General features: G+C 45.3%; 1 protein-coding gene and 1 pseudogene across 1 annotated transcript in view; one reads left to right on the forward strand and one right to left on the reverse strand.

Annotated features, from left to right (window-relative positions):
* The window catches only part of CCDC60 (coiled-coil domain containing 60), a 173,996-nt gene that overhangs the window by 74,129 nt on the left and 77,914 nt on the right, over positions 1 to 21,953 (reverse strand). The gene's annotated exons all lie outside the window — the stretch shown is intronic.
* LOC132347664 (heterogeneous nuclear ribonucleoprotein A1-like) lies at positions 9,832 to 11,088 on the forward strand (annotated as a pseudogene).

The raw sequence follows: 21,953 nt of genomic DNA on the forward strand, positions 1-21,953 counted from the left end.
ATTGCAAACATATTCTGAGTGCTTACTGCAACAATATTATTAAATCACATCTGAACATCTCTGTACTCTCCCTGGGTCATTTGCTAATTGTAATGCCTAACAATGGGAGATTCGCCAAGTCAGGATTTCACCTCCTGTCTGAATGACTCAGCCCAAAGACGAGGCCCAGTTCAAGGGTTCTTTTTTTTTTTTTAGAAGGAATCCTTTTTTTTTTTTTTTTTTTTAAACCAGATTTTATATTTTATTCAAATCACATTTATTTTAAATTTATTTATTTATTTATTTATGGCTGCGTTGGGTCTTCGTTTCTGTGCGAGGGCTTTCTCCAGTTGCGGCAAGCAGGGGCCACTCTTCATCGCGATGCGCGGGCCTCTCACTATCGTGGCCCCTCGTTGCCGAGCACAGGCTCCAGACGCGCAGGCTCAGTAATTGTGGCTCACGGGCCTAGTTGCTCCGCGGCACGTGGGATCTTCCCAGACCAGGGCTCGAACCCGTGTCCCCTGCATTGGCAGGCAGATTCTCAACCACTGCGCCACCAGGGAAGCCCTCAAGGGTTCTTTTTAATCAGATGGAAGAAAGATGCTACTGAGACTGTGGTAAAGACACAGAAAAATTGACTCGCAAGCGAGGAGTCGCTTTATCTGCTTCAGTTTTATTCTCTCTGGCTCCTTTGCAAAATTCACGTGGCATTTCTGAGGTCTGGGCAAACAGCGCACCTGCACCTAGCAGACGCTGTTTGAGTCGGAAGAAGGCACAGCCTAGAATCTTTCTTTGGCCACAGGCCACAGTCTTCCTTGGCTATTCAGAAGTGACCTTAGTGGCAAAATACAATTCATTTCACCTGTAAAATGGAGAGATTGCTTTTGCCCCCTTCATTCCCTTCATATTTATTAATTCATAATGAAGTGAAGTCAACTCTATTTCCTAAATGTCACTAGACTTCCTGTGGCCACCACCCTAGCCAGAAACCATCTATTACTCTAAGTAGCTTCCTACCTGGTCTTTCTCCTTCTCAATCCACTGTCCACCTGGCTGTCACAGGGCTCTTTCTGAAATGCAGACTCATTCCCATCAGAGTGTTCCAAACCCTTCAATGGCTTCCCACTGCTCTCAGGATGAAGTTCAGACTTTTTCCCATGGCAATAAGTCCCTCTAAGATCTGGGCTTTATCTCCAACTGTTAGGGGAACCACTGACTGAAACCGCCCACCCTGGCCAGGCACCACAGTAACCATTTGCATGAGTTGTTTTACGACAGGAGGTCCTGGTAAGGAACCCGGAACTAACAAGCCACCACCAACCGGAAGAATTTGGGAAAGGTCAAAAGGAGATGCCAGTGCATATGTCCTACAAACCTCCCAGAATCCTCCCCGCTGGAATCCATCTTGGCTGAGCGATGCATGTGCCACCAGGAAGGACCCTGAGTCAGAATGATTGGCCAGAGACAAACCAGAAACTAATTCCATCACCATAAAACCCGAGACTACGAGCCACGTGGCAGAGCAGTCTTCCTGGGATCCCTTACCCTGCTGCTCTCCACCCGGGCGCCCCTTCTCAATAAAATCTTTTGCTTTGTCAGCACGTGTGTCTCCTCGGACGATTCATTTCCAAGTGTTAGACAAGAGCCGACTCTCGGGCCCTGGAAGGGGGTCCCCCTTCCTGCAACATAACCACTCATCCAGTCATTCATGTGTATCTCTCTACCCCTCAGAATCCTATGATTCTGCCTCTTCCTGCAGCACTTCCTCCCCCTTCTTCACTTGCTGATTCCAAGGCTTTGGAAAAACTGTCAACTGTTGACCATTCAATACTGCTACTCCCTCCCTCCCTCCAGCTCTAGGCTAGGTCAAGTGCCTCCTCTGTGCCCTCACAGCTCCCTGTGTCTATGTGCTCCCCATACTGCACTCGTCACACTATATGGCAATTGACTAGTTCCTTGTCTGCTTTTCCTACTAGAAGGCAGACTCCTTGAAGACAGTGCCTGACAAAGAGCAGGCAGTCAGCATTTACTGGTTTTCCTTCCCTACCTCTCGCCCTTTCTCCCAATGGCAGAAAGTGCATTTCCTGAGCTTCCTTAGTAAAGACCACATTATCTTGGACATCAAATACCTAGATAAAAAGTCGACAAAACAAAACAACAACAAACAAAACTACATTTTCCAGCTGCCCTGGCAGATAGGACAAGCCAGTGAGGTACAAGAGGAAATCGTTGGGAGGGACTTCTGGGAAAACTCTATAAACAAGGTTAACACAGCTGGGTGGCATAAGCCCTTTGGTCCCTTTTTCCTCTTCTTCCTTCCTGCTGCCTGGAACTTAGCTACAATGGTTGCAATGCCAGTAGCCATTGTGTGAGCATGAGGAAAGCTTGCAGATGGAAGCAAACACTAAGGATAGTAGATTAAAAGATAGAAGGAATCTGGGTACTTCCTCCAGAAGGTAAACCTCTTTTATGTGAGGGAGGTAAGCCTTTACCTTGTTTAAGTCATGGTAATTTCAGGGCTCTGTTTGCTATGCAGTTGAATATAGCCCCCAACTAACAATCTCTCTTTGTCTCTGTCTCTGTCTCTTTTTTCCTTGACTAAACTGTCATGATTATCACGTTTGAAATGCCATCATCTTGGCTAAATCACTGGCCGAGGACTAGGGAAAGATATTAGGAGAGGTTAGTTTGGATAATGGGAAATGAGGCAAGGAAACTTAGAAGCATGAAACTCTTCTGTGAGAGGTAGGTCTGGGAGCATCTCCACTGAGGGTGCCTGAACAGCTGGGAAATATACAACAGGAGGGTCTGAGCCTGTAAGGAATGAAGGCTGGGGGCCCAGGAGAGTGGCTGCAGTTGGAGAGAAGCAGGTACTGTCCGGGGTGGTGGGAGGAGGTGCACAGTGATGGCTTGAGCGGCACTGAGCCAGGCTCTCGATGTGCAGTTCTCCCCTTGCATCCACACACCATCCCTATGAAGGAAGTACTCTTCATTTTGCTGTTGAGGAAAGCATGGCTCATAGAGGTCAAGTAGTAGTCTGACCAGAGGTTAGTAACTGGTGGAGTTGGAATTTAAACCCAGGTAGCCTGATTCCACAGCGTTGCATGAGGAAGATGCACTGGTTTTAGAAAAGGTCTCTTCCAGGTTTAACTGTTCATCGTTTCCTTGCCACTCAATGTCTGTGACTTTGGGTGAGTCATTTTTACCTCTTTGAGATGCACGTTGCTCATCTGTAGCATTGGGATAAATTGATACCCTCCCAGGATATTGTTGAAACCATGTATGAGACGCAGTTAGCATGATGCCTGGCACATCGGAGATCTTCAATAAATGGTAACAACCACTATTTTCATCACCATCGTCATCATCTCCATGAAGCTATAAATGAGTGCTGTTACAACTCTCTTGCTTTGCACACAGGACGGCTGTTTGGCTCTGAGCCTCCACAGGCTTCTGGGAAGCGGCACTTGGTTCACGTGTCAAGCTTAGGAGTTTCTCTCCTCTGAGGGTAGCGGCAAGAACAGTCTAATAAGACCACAATTATTTTGGGGTTCGGTCAACTGCATTACACAGTAATTCATAAAGGTCTGTGAATCCACTGTACGTGGTGGTGGTAGGATCAACGCTTGGTTGTCATGTTAAGTAATGAAATTTATTAAGCTAAAGGGCCAGGGAATTAACCTCTGCTCTGCTGAATAAAAATTGACATGCAGAGACCTTCTAATTATTTTAAGTGGTTTTCTTTTCTGGGTTCTTCCTTTATTTAATCTCTATCTCAGACCTTCACTAAAGAAAATGAAGAAAGCGGGAAAGGAAGACAAAGAGGTAAAAGAGGAGGAGCAAGAGATGGAAAGAAGAATATAAGGAACCCACATCCAGCCTGGGAGACCCCGCTGGAGACAGGAGATGATCATCCGGCCGATGGGTTTGGGCGAAAGTGGGACATTAAGGTCAGTTAGAAAGCCGGGTTCTAATTCTAATTCTACCAACAACTAACTGGCTGTGTGATTTAGGCAGAATAGTCAGCCCCTCTGCCCTATTGATTTAGGGATAAGCATCACCCCACTGCCTCTATCACGACCACCATCACCACTAGAACATCAATAATTACCACGTGGCAATAACTATGAAAAGGCTTTAAAGTTACTAATCTCTCTAACTTCTAAAACAATTCTCCAAGGCAGCAATTAGCAGTATTACCACCCCATCTCACAGTGAGGAAACTGAAGTACAGAGAGGTTCGGTGACTTATGCAAGGTCACCCAGATGGGGTGCAGTGGAGTCTGGACTCGTATCCAGGCCTGAGCCTGTCTTCCTCATCTGTCTTTTTGAGATACTATTATCTTATCTGACTCGTGAAAGATGAAAAATGAGGAAATAGATGTGAAAGCATTTTTTAAAAAGTCAGAGTACAATCTGTACAACAAAGCACAGTTGGGTACACACGTAGGTAAGTTGGTGATGAGTAAAATTAAGATGCAAAAAAAGCTGTACCTCTGCGAATCTCTATGCGCTCTCTTCTAAACCCTCTGCCACCTTAGGCACCGCTCAAGGAATTGAAAACGGCATGACATGTTTGGCTGGGGCTTTGGAACGACTAAAATGTTCTTGCCTCTTAGCACTGCTCCCCGATGGTTTGGTCCTCCACCGGGCAACAGAGCCAGCTTCTTAAACGTGAAGATGCACATCCTATGAAGAGTGCACCACCCCGCTGTCCTCGCAGCTCCCCGCCACCTGGGCTGGCCCCAGCCTGCTTTGTCTCAGGGCTGTACACTTCTGAGGGGCTAAGTAACAGAAGTTTTCCATCCTGGATGCCATGGCTTGAAATCAGGCTGCCGTTATCTTTCCCCTGCCCTTCCCTCTTCACTGGCCTCCCTATCTTGGACCTCTTTTCCTCTCCGATCCATTCCAATATTGCACACCGTCCCCAGGCTTCCCCGTACAGCCTCCAGGGCTCTGCGTGAGCTGGATCTGTCCCATCCCCTTAGCCTCCTCCTTGCCCCCTGATGCTCTAGCAACACCATCATGCTACACGACCATGCTCTGCCTCATCTCGTGCCTTTGTCCCTCTGCTTGGAATGCCCTTTCTTCTTCTTCACCTGGCTAACTTCTACTCATCCTTTAGAACTTACTGAGGTGTAAACCCCACCCTGTGTGGACGCTGCCTCTGCTTTTCCCGTGCTGGAGCAGGTACCTCTGGCATGTGCTGCCCTCAACTGCCGGTTGACTTGTTTCTGTCCAGGCACGCCCTCCTCCTACCCCGCTACCAGACGGAGCTCCCAGAGGGCAGGGACAATTTCTAAATCTTTTCTGTGTCCCCAGAACCAGCACATGGGGAGTCCTCAGAAAATATCTGTTGCCTGAATAACTAACCATTTGAAATTCTTGCATCTCTAATCTGAATTAAATACACGCCTCCTTTTGGGCACGTAACAATGGCGCAACCCTACTCTGATGTGGCACGTTCGCATTCTCTTTGGGTGGGGTGGGTGTACAGAACCGTCTGTGCAGAAGCTGAATCATCCGAACAGGATAGAGATAAGTGGATGCCTCTGAAATTTACTTTTTTTCCAGCTGGGAACTAGACTATAGCGGTGTTCTGGAAGAAGTGATCAAATGAAACAGGCTCCGCATGTGCCTCTCAGGAAAGTTATTTCTTTAGCTTGTAATGTGGTCTCTGACCTACCTTGTGCCCAGTGACCACAAGTGGTGTTTAAACCCCTCAAAGGAACACAGATCCAGACCTTAATACCAGGTTACACAATAGGCATACGTTGTGCTTTGACTGATGGCACAAGTTCATGGACTTTGCAAGCTTTTGCGACCTCACGATTCACACACACACACACACACACCCTTGTTCACACACCATCCTCCACCAAAATCCATCTCAGACCTTGTAAACATCTTGAAATGTAAGCACAGTGACAGCAACCTCAAATGGTCATTTTGTCAGAGGATGTTGAGCAAGGCTGCCATCCCCACTGGTTCCTTTGTGGTGAAAAGGTACCTTGGCCCAGGGCTACTCTTTAATGAATGTGAGTCAGCATTTGTATGAGAGATGTATGCATCTCTTCTGGAAGAAGAAGAATAAAAACCCGCCAAGTGTCAACAAACCGTTCCATATGCATCCCAATTAGGGCGATTTCTGGAAGGGAGCAGAAGCCCCCATAGCTCCGGTTTCTAGGCAACTGCTATTAGGAGTTCTGAACCTCGTTGGGAAGGGAAGATGGGCACGTCGGCCTTGTGAAGGAGTGTAATGTGCCTCTTCCTGGTCCCCTCACTTCCGCAGCCTGCTTTTTGTCTATTTACCCCATCACATTTAGAAGCAAATTAGAACTTGGAGGGGGTGTGGAAGAAGCTAACTATCCTTGAGTGCAAAAACCCTGGGGAGGATTAGGCTTTGAAAATTACCCTAATGACAGCCATTACCTACAGAGTACTTTCTGAGTGTCAGGCAGGGCCCCAGGGCCTCACACGTATTATCTCATTTAATCCCTACAAGAGCCCTGCAAGGCAGGTACTATAATTTCAAAGACAGAGAAACTGAGGTTCACAGAAATGAAGTCACCGGCCTAAAGTCACACAATGAGAAGGTGGCAAAGCCAGGACTTCCACTCTGGTCTGTCTGAATCTAGGAGTCACCGACTTTTTTTTTTTTTTTTTTTTTTGAGTATAGTTGATTTACAATTTTATATTAGTCTACGGTATATAACATAATGACTCAGTAGTTTTATAGATTATACTCCACTTAAAGTCATTATAAAATAATGGCTATATTTCCCCGTGCTGTAAAATATATCCTTGAAGCTTATTTATTTTATATATAGTAGTTTTCCTAACCACTGCCCTCTCCTGCCATCCATCAACACACAGAAACTTACCCCACCTGAAAAAAAAAAAAAAAGCGTATCCTTTGGAGGCAGTTCAGCAATCAGTTTTCGGTTCTGAGATAAACTGGTTGAGTATTTTTTTTTGTTTTTTAAAGAATGTAAGCCCCACCCTACAATACCCATTACTACCTATTGTGCTCAATGACTAAATGGGATGGAAGGATTGTTCATGGACCAGCCAGTGTGGACAGAAAACATGCATCAGCAGAGAAACAGGCTTTTTCTGTTTCTTCAGCACACTGGCAATCTCCAGAGAACCCCTGGCTTATAATTTTGAAACAGACAACAGACGATGGAATAAGGCACAAGGCCACAAGCCTGTGAGCTTTTGACCCGTGTTCTTCTGCTTGATTGATGGTGGGGATTACTTGCTGGAGAACAAGAACTGCTCAGGAATTCGCTAAGTGTCAGTATGAGGGGAAATTGCAGGGGTCTGAGGTGCGGTGCAGTTGCTGGGGGCAGTGTGTGGTGAAAGGCTTCCCTTCTCAGTTCACAACTTGGGTCTTGCCTGCCGCCATGAGGGGCAGCTTCTGATGGCCTCCTGGACGTGGGGCGGCTGTCTGCCACAGCTTGTCTTTGTCGTGGGACATTCAGAGAGAGCCGGGAAGATGCAAAACCTCTGTTCAGGACCACGGCCAGCTCCACCCCCCGCCCCGCCCCGCCCCCTGCACCGGGCCCCCATTTACCCAGGGTCTGCTGAGCTGCCTCAGTTTGAAAGATGTTCTGTTTACTACCTGATCCCAGGATTAAACTCTCATCTTCCTCTCACATTTGACATGACCTTACATCAATCCCTAGCCCAGTGCCTGAGACAGAGCAGGAACTTAGCAAAAGGTGTCTACAGTCACCCAACCTTCCAGGTCCTGTCCTGGCTGCAATCGTGTGTTTTCTCTGCCAGAGATCCCTCCCCCAACTCTATATCCTTTTTACCTGGTCACTTCCTAGTCACTTTTCTAGACCAAACACTTCCTAAGGGAGTAAACTCAAAGAACCACAGACGTATTGCAGGGAAAAGGTAAATGAGTCCAAACACACCCTTTTTAAGGCGGTATCTAGTCTACAAATCACCATCGAAACTCTTACCAATAATTTGGCCTGTGATCCCTTCTCCAGCACTTCCCCGCTCCCAGGCTCCAGGCCCTGAGAGCTCTTTAAGCTCTTATTTTTATCTCTGTATAACTACCAATAAAGTGCTGCTCAACTGTACAACCTCAGGGCCACTATTAACACTGTATTCTACAAATTGAGTTTTTTGGGGGTGCCATTCACTCTGAAACACACATTGCGAATGGTAGCCCCTGGAACTGTGCAAAGGGGCAGCCCTGTTCTGAACATATACCACTCCTTTCCCCACCCCAGTCCTTGAGTGGGCAGTAGGAGACCTTCAGAGAAAGTTCACTGGATCTAAAGGTTGCTTTTCAGCTAATGTGCATTTTGGGCTGTTTCAGGGCAGGGATGGAGATTCAGATTCTCGCCTTAACTAGTTGTTTGGATTTGGCTTTATTTAATGGATTCCCGAATAAGCTCTTCTGATTGTCTTGCAAAGCTCTTCTGATTATCTTGCAAAGATTATCTTGCAAAGCAATGTTCTAATTGGTTTCTTTTACTTTGCACCCACATTCTGCAAGGAAACTCTTGGTTGGAGCTAATCTGACCCAGAACGACTCGTAAAGCTAAACACACAGATGTGCTGAAGGGCCAGGACATGCATTTTCCTTAAATGGTACCCATGGGCCTGACAGAGCAGCATCAAAACAGTCAGAATTTCCTGACCCTCAAAACTCTGTCTGTCTGCCTCATATGCAATCTGAGGAAACTTGCTGAAACATCATTCTTGGCACTTCTCAGGCTGTTTGATTTGACCGTCCTGCATTTTCTTGAAGCTCAGGGCAGAAAAGTGCTTCTGCAAGCATTCTTGCTGACTTTGTTCTCATTTCCATGGGAAATTTTGGGAAGATAAAGTCCAGGTGAGTAAGTTTGTAAGGTGGGGGGGGGGTCCTTCTAATCGCAAGGGGGATGGCAATGTTCTGCTGTGATGAGGTTTGACTTTGGGAAAATGTCTCATTCCACATTACTGTCCATCTATTGAAATGATTTATGTGACGTTCTGGGCTCCTCAATAGAAAAAAAAAAAAAAAATTGTGCTCTCTCTATAGGTTTTCAACAAGAAAAAGCCCAGAAAACCTCTATGGTTATACACTAGGGTGGCTTCCCTCAGACTGAGCAGGGAAAAGGCATCTTGGAGCCCCTAAAGGCAACCTCTCACATGCAGGTAGCCTGACTGTCTGGGGGAAGGTTCCTAATCAAACCCTATGGGATTTGAGAGCTATGATGGTGTGGATCAGTGAGACATCAGGAAGAACGGCTAGTACGGTCTCTAAGAGCTTGGAGGACCTGTTCTTGACAGCGACACGTTGTGGCAGTGAGAAGCAATGGAGGACACAGCACCAATGTTCTCCCTCCACCTCTGGGTGTGGAAGGTAAGCAATAAAGCTATTCATTAGACATTTCAAGGGGGAGGTGAAGCTCCTAGAGGGAGACACTTGACTTCCTGTGAAAAATTCATGTGATGGATCCTATGGCTAGCTGGAAAAATATAAGAACTGTGACTTAAATTTGTAGCCTCTTTATGTTACAAAAGAGATGGTCCTTATGATGTAGCTGCTCATGTTCTAAACGCTTCCTGTGTACTAACTAATTTAATCTTAAAAACAATGCCTGAAAAGTATCTAGCTCTTTGTCTCTCAAGGCAAAGGACAAACTATAGCACCCTAAGCTTCTTAGCTGTATGCTCTCCAGCATTTGACTTTCTTTCCAATCAGATAGGAATGAGAAAACTCTGGGTCCCCGCACAGGTGACAAGAAAATCTCTCCTAAAGAATGGACAGCTTTTCTGCCCGTGGACACCGCCAAGTAAGCATCGTTGACGTCTCCCCCCCGCCCGCCCTCCACTGCCATCATGTCTAAGTCAGAGTCACCCAAAGAGCCCGAACAGCTACAGAAGCTCTTCATCGGAGGTCTGAGCTTTGAAACAACCGACGAGAGTCTGAGGAGCCATTGTGAGCAGTGGGGAGCGCTCACAGACTGTGCGGTAATGAGGGATCCAAACACCAAGTGCCCCAGAGGCTTCGGGTTTGTCACAGACGCTGCTGTGGAGGGGGTGGATGCGGCCATGAAGGTAAGGCCACACAAGGCGGATGGGAGAGTTGGGTAACCAAAGAGGCCGTCTCAAGAGAAGATTCTCGAAGACCTGGTGCCCACTTAACTGTGAAAAAGGTTTTTGTTGGTGCCATTAAAGAAGACACTGGGGCTTCCCTGGTGGTGCAGTGGTTGAGGGTCTGCCTGCCAATGCAGGGGGCACAGGTTCGAGCCCTGGTCTGGGAAGATCCCACATGCCGCGGAGCAACTAGGCCCGTGAGCCACAATTGCTGAGCCTGCGCGTCTGGAGCCTGTGCTCCGCAACAAGAGAGGCCGCGATAGTGAGAGGCCCGCACACCGCGATGAAGAGTGGCCCCCGCTCGCCGCAACTAGAGAAAGCCCTTGCACAGAAACGAAGACCCAACCCAGCCAAAAATAAATTAAAAAAAAAAAAAAAGACACTGAAGAACATCACCTAAGAGATTATTTTGAACAGTAAGGGAAAATTGAAGTGATTGAAAACATGACTGACTGAGGCAGTGGCAAAAAGAGAGGCTTTGCTTTCGTAACCTTTGATGACCATGACTCCATAGACAAGATTGTCATTCAGAAATACCGCACTGTGAATGGCCACAACTGTGAAGTAAGGAAAGCCCCATCTAAGCAAGAGATGGCTAGTGCTTCATCCAGCCAAAGAGGTTGAACTGGTTCTGGAAACTTTGGTGGTGGTCGCAGACGTGGTTTTGGTGGGAATGACAGCTTTGGTCGCGGAGGAGACTTCAGTGGTCGAGGTGGCTTTGGCGGCAGCCACGGTGGCGGGGGATATCGTGGCAGTGGGGATGGCTATAATGGATTTGGTAATGATGGAAGCCGTTTTGGAGGTGGTGGAAGCTACAATGATTTTGGCAGTTACAACAATCAATCTTCAAATTCTGGACCCATGCAAGGAGGAAACTTTGGAGGCAGAAGTTCTGGCCCCTATGGTGGTGGAGGCCAGTACTTTGCCAAACCCCGAAACCAAGGTGCCCATGGCGGTTCCAGCAGCAGCAGGAGCTATGGCAGGGGCAGAAGGTTTTGATTACTGCCAGGAAACAAAGCTTAGCAGGCTTAGCAGGAGAGGAGAGCCAGAGAAGTGACAGGGAAGTTACAGGTTACAACAGATTTGTGAACTCAGCCAAGCACAGTGGTGGCAGGGCCCAGCTGCTACAAAGAAGACATGTTTTAGACAATACTCATGTGTATGGGCAAAAAAACTCGAGGACTGTATTTGTGACTAGTTGTATAACAGGTTATTTTAGTTTCTGTTCTGTGGAAAGTGTAAAGCGTTCCAACAAAGTGTTTTAATGTAGATTTTTTTTTTTTTTGCACCCATGCTGTTGATTGCTAAATGTAATAGTCTGATCATGATGCTGAAAAAACGTGTCTTTTTTCCAAAAAAAAAAAAGAATGGACAGAATCCCAGTGGCATGGTCAAGCAGTTGGAGTGAGGTATAAACACCAGCCATCAGGAATACTGACTGCGTTGCTTGTATGTGTGTTTAACACATGCAATCCAAGTGCCAGACATATGCATCTTAATTCATTTACCCATCACAACCAAGTTTTATTATTGTCCTCATTTTACAGATGAGGGCAATGAGATTCAGAGATTAGGTAGCTTGCCCATATTCAAACAGTTTGTCAGTGGTGGAGCTGGGATTCAGGCTGGTTCCAAAAGCCGTGATATACTACCTGTCAATACAGTAGGTCAGGGGAGGGGAAGGTGACTGGAAAACTGGTTTTAAAGATGATTCTTGTTCTTATGCACTTCTGGAGTAGAGCCATGAGGAAATGTATACCTGCTGAAATATACTTACAAGCATTAATTTTGGAATAACAGGGTTTGAACTGCCTGCTATCGTATTATTATTATTGCTTTGTACTCCTGTGGGTCGTGGGTTGGACCAATGACAGAGCGTCACTTTTCTCACAGTGGGCTGCAAGTTGGTTTTTGGCCTAGCATCCTAAGTGTTGCACCTGAGCACCGTACAGGTTCTCGGAGATGCGCTTGGCGAACTTGTGAGGTTTCTGACTTTTTAATATAATTTTATTTTATTTTACTTTTAAGTGAAATCATAACTGCAAAGTGTCAGTTAATATTACAGAGAAGATCCAGAAAAAGACGTGGTCAAAGGCTATAGTCTGTAGAGAACAAATGGAAGTTTTCCCTTGCATTGAAAAAGTTGAATGGATTACAGTCTTTGGCAATAGGCTCATCTGAGTGAAAACCATCAGAACAATCACTTGTGGAGCGGCTGGGATTAAAGGGAGTACTGAGTAAGACAAAGATTTTATGTGAAGAATCCTGGGGAAGAGAAATGATCTCGCAGATGCAGATTGGGTCTGCCTATGGGTCAGTTGGACATTGCCAGTAAATTTGAGGGCAGGGTTTATTTCGTGACCATTTTTTGTTTTCATTTTGCTCTCCATAAACTGCTCCTTTGCTTCTGATGACTATGCTAAGGTGAACAGGGCAAAAAGTCATGTCTGAGGTATTGTCAACCTCTTACACCCTGTTTTTTTTTTTTTTTTTTGCTTTGCTTTCATTTCTTATGCAAAAAGCTCATTTGTTTCAAAGCATTCAAAGCAAAAGCATTTATGAACTAGCTATTTTCAGCAACTGAAACCCAGTATAAATCTAGAGGACTTCAGTTAAGGGTCAAGAACCTTAAAGCTGCATGCCCTAGGAATTTATCTTATGGAACTAGAGTATTAGAATGATGTAACTCCGAAGATGTCCATCTAAGCACTGTTTATATAACAGGAGAACAAATCAAAAACAACCAAGAAGTCCAATGATAGGAAATTGGTTAGATAAATTATGCTACGTTCTTACACTGGAATATTATACAACCATTAAGATGGTTGTATTTGAGTGAATATTTGATATTAAAGACATTGCTATTTGTTTTAGATGTGATAATATTACTGTGGTTATGGTTTTAAAAAGAGTCCTTCTCTTCTTCTCTACTCTTCTCTAGTCCTTCTCCTCGATAGTTGTTAGAATATTTATGGATAAAATGATAAACACTTCAAAATAATAGGGGAGGATGATGTGTAAATGAAACAAGATTGACTATAAGTTGATAATCATTGATCTGAGCAATGGGTACATAGAAGTTCATTGTACTGTTCTGTTCAAATACAGATACTTGAATACTTTCATACAAAAAAGTTTAAAAAATGAAATTGCAGATGTGCATTTATTGACATGGAAGAGGTTCATAATCTATTGCTAAATAAAAAATCAGGTTACCAAATAGAATATGCAAAATGGTTCTTTTTTTTTTTTTTGGTAAAAAAATACACAAGTATATATAAAAATATTGATAAAAGTTGACATACCAAAATATGAATAGGGATGATTCCTAGGTGATGTAATTGAGTGTGGTTCTATTACTTATTAATATCTACTTCTCCACATTTTCCAGTTTTTCTAAATCATCTTATTCATGTATTTTTAAAAGTTCTTTAAAATATAGGGCTCGGGAAACTGTTTGGCAGTATTGACTACAGCTGAGCCTACGCGAGCTCTGAGAGCCAACACTTCCACTTTTAGGTATGTTCCCAACAGAAATGCATACACACGTTCAGCCAAAAACATGCATAAGAATGTTCATAGCCGCTCTCTTCATAATAGCCCTAAAGTGGAAACCACCCAAATGCCCATCAATCCCAGAACGAGTATGTTATGCTACTTTCACACAATGGAAACTGCCCAGAAACTGAAGGATTACAAACCCCAACTCTGTGAGGCAGTGTGGATAAATCTCAGAAACATAATGTCCAATGAAAAAAAAAAAACAAACAGATACGATAAGGGTGCCAACTGTACAATTTCACTTACGCAACGTTCAAAGCAGGAGATACTAAACGTAAGTCCTGGAAGTCAGGAGAGTGATTTTCTTTGGGGTGAGATAGTGACCGGGAGGGACACGAGCAGGTTTTCTGAGGGGCCTGGTAACGTCCCTTTTCTTTATGGGGGTGTGGGTTCCATGGGTGTGTTCATCTTGTGAAAATTTATTGAGCTGTAGGCTTAATGATTTGTGTGCTTTCCTGTATTATGTTATATTTCAATAAAAAGTTCAAAAAAATTACAGGGCTTAATGCAGGCAGCATTTGCGCTAAGTGGTGGATTAGTGCTTTATTGTACAGCCTGTGGTTACATCCATTAGAATGATGGCTTGTTGAACAATCCCAATAGGAAGAGATTTCAAATCAATATGGAAATCCAGCACTAACAGCTGCATCTGCACCGCCTGCACTTACAAACTATCCATCCTCACTCCCCGCTCCTACCTGGTATCAGATTTGCTCCAATGGTCCCTTAAACACGGACCTTTGAGGTTCCAAGTCTGGGATCGGGTGTGACATGCTGGATCTCGTGCTGAGCTCTGCCTGTAGCCCCATGACTGGGGACAGGGAGAAATCCGTGAGATCATGACCATACTGTACAATAGTTACAGTCACCTGGGGAACATGAAGGATGTAACACACGCAGCTACCATTTATCAAGTATTTACCATGTGTCAGGCACTGTTCTAAGTGCTTTATTAACTCATTTAATCCTCACAAGATCCCTGAGAGAGGAAGAAAGTATTTTTGCAGTCTCTGCTCCGGGGAATTAGAGAAATTAGGAAGGCTGTTCACCACTATGTGGCTTGTAAGCCACAGAGCTGGGATTTGAACCCCAGCAGTCTGGCTCAAAGCCTGCATGGACTGACAGTACGTGTGCGTGCTTATTGCTCTGAGCTAGGTTTCCTCGCGGCTCAGCCCGGCCGCCTGATCTTTTCAGGGATGCATCCCGTCACCTTCCATTCCCCCTGTCCCCTCAGCCTGATGCCTAAAAAGAAAGCCAGAGGGATTCTGAAGCATGCATTCATTCATTCAACAAAAGTATTTATAAGCACCAAGTACATTCCAGACACTGTGCTGGACACTGACAATATATTTGTGAGAAAGAGTTATGGCCCCTGTTGTTAGGGAGCCTTTAATCTAGTGGTGGAAACGGCCATTATTCAAATAACTAAACAAAACTGCAAAATTATACACATTAAGCAAGAAGTACAACATGGAACAAAGGCCCTAGAGTAGATGTGAGTTCCAGCTCTGCTACTAACACATCCTGTGATCTTGGACAAGGCAATTCCTCTCTCTGGGCTATGGTTTCCTCACCTGGGACATGGGGGCCTTAGAATAGATGATCAATTCCCAAACTGACTGTGGTAGTCAATGCTACCACATCTGTGGGATGTTAACTTAGGATGGCTGTGCATGAGGACAAAACGTCCCACTGTCAGTTCAGTTGTGCTTTCATAACCTCTCTCTTCTTGTTATTCAAGCTTTTATTTCTGGACACATATTCCAGGGGATGCTGGGCTGTGCCACCCAGAATCCTCCTTCTAGACAGAGGCCCCCGTTTCTCCAGGTTCTGGTGTCTGCTGAGGGCTCATAGCTGAGTTCTTTCCCAGGATCTGTCATCAAATAAAAGGAGCTGCTTCAATAAAGGGTATGCCCCTCCTTAGAGGAAACCTGCATTCAGCGACTGGTTCCTCCAAGAGTACAAAGGTCTGGTCCTCTTGCCTCTAAAGCTGGGATATCTCAGAATGGCCAACCCAGCTCCAGAGCTCCCTGCGTGATCATCTGAGGTTTGCGCTGTGATTGCTTCTTAGCTCAACTTCTCCCTCTGCCCATCCTGCTGCCCTTACTTGCTTACAGGTGTTGCTCCTAAGAGCACTTCCCAATGAACAACCTGCATGAAAATCTCCGTCTCAGAGTCTGTCCCAGGGAAACTGACCTACAGCAGTTAGGTGCAAGAGTGACCCTCAGAAGTAGACTCTAAAATGGAATTTTGGATCAGTCTCCCTAAGGCAATAGAAATAAAAGCAAAAATAAACAAATGGGACCTAATCAAACTTGTAAGCTTCTGCACAGCAAAGAAAACGATCAACAAAACAAATGGACAACTTACAAAACGGGAGAAAAGATTTGCAAACGACACCACTGACAAGGGGTTAATTTCCAAAATATACAAACAGCTCATACAACTCAGTATCAAAAAAGCAAATAACCCAATCAGAAATGGGCAGAAGACCTAAATAGACATTTCTCCAAAGAATACATCCGGATGGTCAACAGGCACATAAAATATTCAATATCACTAATTATTAGAGAAATGCAAATCAAAACCAGAATGAGGTATCGCCTCACACTGGTCAGAATGGCTATCATCAAAAAGTCTACAAATAGTAAATGGTGGAGAGGGTGTGAAGAAAAGGGAACCCTCCTCCACTGTTGGTGGGAATGTAAATTGGTGCAGCCACTATAGAAAACAGTATGGAGGTTCCTTAAAAAACTAAAAATAGATCTACCATATGACCCAGCAATTCCACTACTGGGTATGTATCTGGAAAAAATGAAAACTCTAATTCGAAAAGACACATTCACCCCAATGTTCACAACAACACTAGTTACAACAGCCAAGACACAGAAGCAACCCAAGTGCTCATTAATGGATTGGCTTAAAAAGATGTGGTACATATATACAATGGAATATTACTCAGCTGTAAAAAAGAATGGAATATTACCATTTGCAGCAACATGGATGGGCCTAGAGAATATTATGCTTAGTGAAATAAGTAGGACAGAGAAAGAAAATACTATACGATATCACATATGTGGAATCTAACAAATATTACAAATGAATCTATATACAAAACAGAAACAGACTCATAGACACAGAAAACAAACTTAGGGTTACCAAAGGGGAAAGGGAGGGGAGGGAGGGACAAATTAGGAGCATGGGATTAACAGATACACACTACTATACATAAAGTAGATAAACAACAAGGATTTACTGTATAGCACAGGGAATTTTACCCAATATCTTATCATAGCCTATAATGGAATATAATCTGCAAAAAAAAAGATGGAATTTTGGAGCTGGATTAACCACCATCCATCTGGCAATGAGGACCTCATCCAGTGGCGTGCTGAGCCAACCGACACCAGCTTGTGAGTGTGGACTGTCGACATCTCTTCCCAACCACACATTCAGTGCCATCACATTAGTAGCTTGCGGCTGGCTATGGTGGGAGTATTTACACCACAGAAATGAGCAAATACAACATATCAAGATTTTTCCCCCCACTGAAGAGTGGGGTGTTAAACACGTGCCAGCAAACCTCCCATCCCGTCTCCGGCAGTAGGAGCAGTAGTGAGTGGCCCTGGTAGGCTGCGGAAAGAGCAGCTGTCAGCATTCTCGTGGGGGGAAGACGGGACCAGACACCCGCGGGAGGTGCTGCACAGGCTGGTGCAACGTCTCAAGCTGTTGAGAGGTCTGGGGGAGGTGACGGTAACAAAGACTGTGGAGCTAGATGGCTGTTGTGCGAGGTCTACTGGTGCACCGGAGAAGATAATAAAAGAGTGAGGGTGGGTAATCACCGATTCAAGGTGAAGCGTGAAAGCTAGAGAGCCTCTTGGCACGTGTAACATTCCCTGTGACACAATGATCCCAGTTATGACCCATCATAAGATGGAAGTGGGACACCTGGAATCAGGCACGAGCAGGGTCAGAGGGCACAGTTAAGGTGCGTGGGCGGTGGTGCAGACTCCTGTGTCACCCACCGGTGATGCTGCACCATCCTGAGTCTCCACTGCCTGACGGCACCCCCACGAAACCACGGCACACAAGTCTCCATCTGAGACCGCTTCCCTAGTGACCCATCCCGCGACACATATTAAACATCAGTGGGTTTTATATCCAGACTTTTATCTAGTTTTTTTTCCCCTCATTCACGGTGTCTAATCTGCCACGTAGCCAGAAATGGAAGTCCATGGTTTAAAAATTAGCCAATGCTGGGCTTCCCTGGTGGCGCAGTGGCTGAGAATCTGCCTGCCAATGCAGGGGACGCGGGTTCGAGTCCTAGTCTGGGAAGATCCCACATGCCGCGGAGCAACTGGGCCCGTGAGCCACAATTACTGAGCCTGTGCATCTGGAACCTGTGCTCCGCAACAAGAGAGGCCGCGACAGTGAGAGGCCCGCGCACCGCGATGAAGAGTGGCCCCCACTTGCCGCAACTAGAGAAAGCCCTCGCACAGAAACGAAGACCCAACACAGCCAAAAATAAATAAATAAGTAAGTAAGTAAGTAAATAAATAAATAAATAGCCAATGCTGAGCTATGTGCGTTTAAGTAGACTTCCTTACCATAGAACTTTACAGAACTTTGAAATTCTACTGTGAATTGGGAACCTCTGAGGTGAGGATATAGTTCACAGCATTTTCCAAACATATGTGACCACAGAACACTTTTCTTCATAGTGCACCTTGTAGGATGCGTGCTCAGCTCAACATAAGAGGGGAAACTTTGGAGAAGGTGACCTGTTCTCTTCAAGAGCTAAAATCCAGGGCGTCTCCTAAAACCAGTAGCTCCCTCTGCTCGTGGTTTGGGGGGACTGAGGTCAGCATTACTGCAGTGATATTGAAAATGATGGAAGAGTAACAGTTGTCACTCATTGTCAGTATTTTATCTCCTGGCATTTTCTCTCTGAATGTAGCTGATACAGACTCTCCCTCTGGTAAAAAAGGGATGCAAATGAAACAAACTCTGACCTGGATAATATCCCCCCCCACCCCGTTCCCTCCCAGGTCTGGGGAAGCCAAATATAGTGTGAGGTCTTTGTTTTAGATAACAGACCGTCTCTTTTTCTTCCTCTGTCTCTTAAACACACACACACGCGCGTGCACGCGCACACATTTAATCAATAGGGTAAATTCACCTTAGGACCTGTTTACCTAAGAGTTTTGTAGGGTCGTGCAGAACTGAGTTAAATCATTTTCTTGCCCACAGGAGAGAAGCATACATTGTCTGTACTATGCAGGCTTCCCCTGAAGTGGTGAGGAACACATTTGTGCATGGTCCAAGACCACTGAGGTCTGGGGAACGGAAGATGCCAGCCTGAGGGCTTCTAGCTTGTCACACATGGGTGGGACTCTGACTTCCTTGGTCTTGCCTCTGTTTTCAGAGCACTGGAGGAGCAAAGGGAAGGAAGTGAAGCAGAACAGGAGATTTTTACACATTGTCTCATTTCGTCCTCACCAAAAAAATCCTTGAAAGAAGGCACTGATTCCATTCTACAGATGAGAACTAGGTTTACAGAAGTAAAATGACCAGGCTGAGGTCACTCAGCTGATGAGTGACAGGACGGGGTTTCTTTGCTTCCAAAGATCATGCCCTTCATGGCTGCCCTTGAATATCTGCAGACAGTCTCAGGACAACCAGCTTAAAGACAACAACAACTAACTTTTATCGATCTACTCCTACATTCTTCACCCATATCTGCCCCCGCAAATCCCAACAACTGTGTGAAGCAGACTTCTTATCCCTGCAACCCATCCCATAGATAAAGAAACCAAGCTCTACAGAAGTGAACTGATTCGTTCATGGCCACCCAGGTAATAACTGGTCGAGTCAAGATTTGAACCCACAGCTGACTCCAAAGCCAGCGCACTTTCAGCTATACTGTGTGAACCCTCCAAGCCTGGCTATAAGCCTGGGAACACTGCCTGTCATCTGGGAAAGGATTTCAGAAAACAGAGTTTTGTGCAAACCTTTATGTAACAAAAGGTTCAAGGGTTCAAGATATTTTGATGCTTAAATTTGAAAACACGGTCTTCTAGTTGAGTTCCTTTTTAATGTGGGGTCCTCTGAGGCAGCCATAGCCATAAGGAGAGAAATTAAACAAAGATATCCACCCTCAGTGGACAGTGGTAAAAGAAAAGCAGAGAAGAAAACTTGCCCTAGAACTATAGTTAACTAGCGGTGTCAAAGACACACGAAGATACCAGTAACAAAGAAAAAGTAGGTAGAGCCTCTGGGTCACATTCAAGATGATACAAATGCAATTAACTCGAGCCAGGTTCCTCCAGCCCACAGCAGTGACCTACCCTTTGGGTGTGAGGCTGTGTTGATCATTTCTGGGCTAAGGACACGGGGCCAAGTCCTTTCCTTCATGGAACATGCTGGGGACTCATTAATGTCCACCCGCTGGCTGCAGGGCATGGGGATGATGTAATGTGGGGGAACTAAGGTCTTCTTTGAATGATTCATAAGGTACCATTCAGAAGGCTTAACTTTGCCTGCATTCCAAAGTATTGACCAGCATATAAATCCATGATGTTAAACAATTCTGCGGCTTTGAGGCAGGTCTCAAGTCTGGGGAGGGGGCAGTGGGAAGAATCAGGCTTGAACTTTGAAATGAAGACGTTCTGGGCTATAGGCTACGGATGTGGAGGTCCTGGGTGTTGAGTGATGAGACGCAGAAGCCATTGAGAACCGTCAGTAAATGTCAGAGGTCAACAACCATTTTTCAACTATTTAAATTCACTGATTAAGATCACCCCCATTTATGAAGGGATTTGAGTGAGGTTTGTTCTCCTGCTGGTCTCTTACACTCCCTCCCTCATCTTGGATTAATAAGGTGCCATATTATAGATACCAAGGTCTTACACTCCCGCCCTCATTTTGGATTAATAAGGTGCCATATGATAGATACCAAAGTCTCCTTTTGAGTCTTCTAATTTAGAGATGACAAATAAATTACATCCTGTTTAACAACTCTAATCAATGGTGGTAGCTACCTGGAGTGCTGGATTGAGAGGACTTTTGAGACCAAGTCTGGGCTCAAATGCAAAGAGTGCTGTGATCCATCAGTAATGTCTGCCTTGGGCACAGGAGAAAGGAGTGGGGGTACATGTGCCACCCATCTAGATTTAACTTTTAATTAAATTATTCATTTCGTCTCTTTTTGTTTCAAGAAGAGAAGTTCACTCCACCTACCAGCTTAGACACAAACCATAACTCAAAGGGAATGTCCCTTATTAAACACCATTAACTCATAAAGCAGCCCAGCAACAGAGTGGGATGATAAAAGGTGTCACATTTCCTCTGGATTTCTCTGTCTTTATAGACTAAGAAGTCATTTTAGTCATTGGGGTCCTTGGTTGCCAAGCTATTCCACTCAAGAGGGGTTTATTATAAGAGTACATATAGGGCTGATAAAGGGTTTGAAAAATCTTGTGGGAATCCAAGATCAGGAACTCAAAGAGGAATTGGAGATTTTCTCCCAAAAGAGCTTCAGGGACCTCAGTAGCAGGATCTGAAAGTCTTCAGGTTGAGTCTAGACTTGACGTCGGGCTCTCTTCTCTTAGGTTGCTGTCTTCTCCTCTAACTTCCCACTCGGCTCCTTCATCGTGCCTCTCTTTGCCCCTCACGCCCTGGTTCCCTACAGCTTTCCACGCCTCTCTGGTCCCCCTTCCTAAGAGCCTTGTAGCTTCTCCCCTCACTGCTACCTCCTTGATTCTTGACGTGGCTTCCACTTTACATTCCCAAGAGGGGGACTCTGATTTGTACAAATTAACTTTTGGGAAACTAGCTCATGTCTCAAAGGCTAGCTCAGAATTGGCTATCTGACTGCGGTCTACTGAAAAAAATGACCCCAAATCTCCACCCTTTTGCAAGGAGACTTTGCAGATCTTCCCATCAAGAAGTGGAGTCTATTACCCCACCTTTTCTTTAAAAAAACTGATTAGGGGCTTCCCTGGTGGCGCAGTGGTTGGGAGTCTGCCTGCTAGTGCAGGGGACACGGGTTCGAGCCCTGGTCTGGGAGGATCCCACATGCCGCGGAGCGACTGGGCCCGTGGGCCACGGCTGCTGGGCCTGCGCGTCTGGAGCCTGTGCTCTGCAACGGGAGAGGCTGCGATGGTGGGAGGCCCGTGCACCGCGATGAAGGGTGGCCCCCGCTTGCCGCGGCTGGGGGAAGCCCTCGCACGGAGGCGGAGACCCAACACAGCCAAATAAATAAATAAATAAATAAATAATAATTAAAGGTGCTAATAATTAAA

This window comes from Balaenoptera ricei, chromosome 14, assembly GCF_028023285.1.
Source record: "Balaenoptera ricei isolate mBalRic1 chromosome 14, mBalRic1.hap2, whole genome shotgun sequence".
NCBI lineage: Eukaryota > Metazoa > Chordata > Mammalia > Artiodactyla > Balaenopteridae > Balaenoptera > Balaenoptera ricei.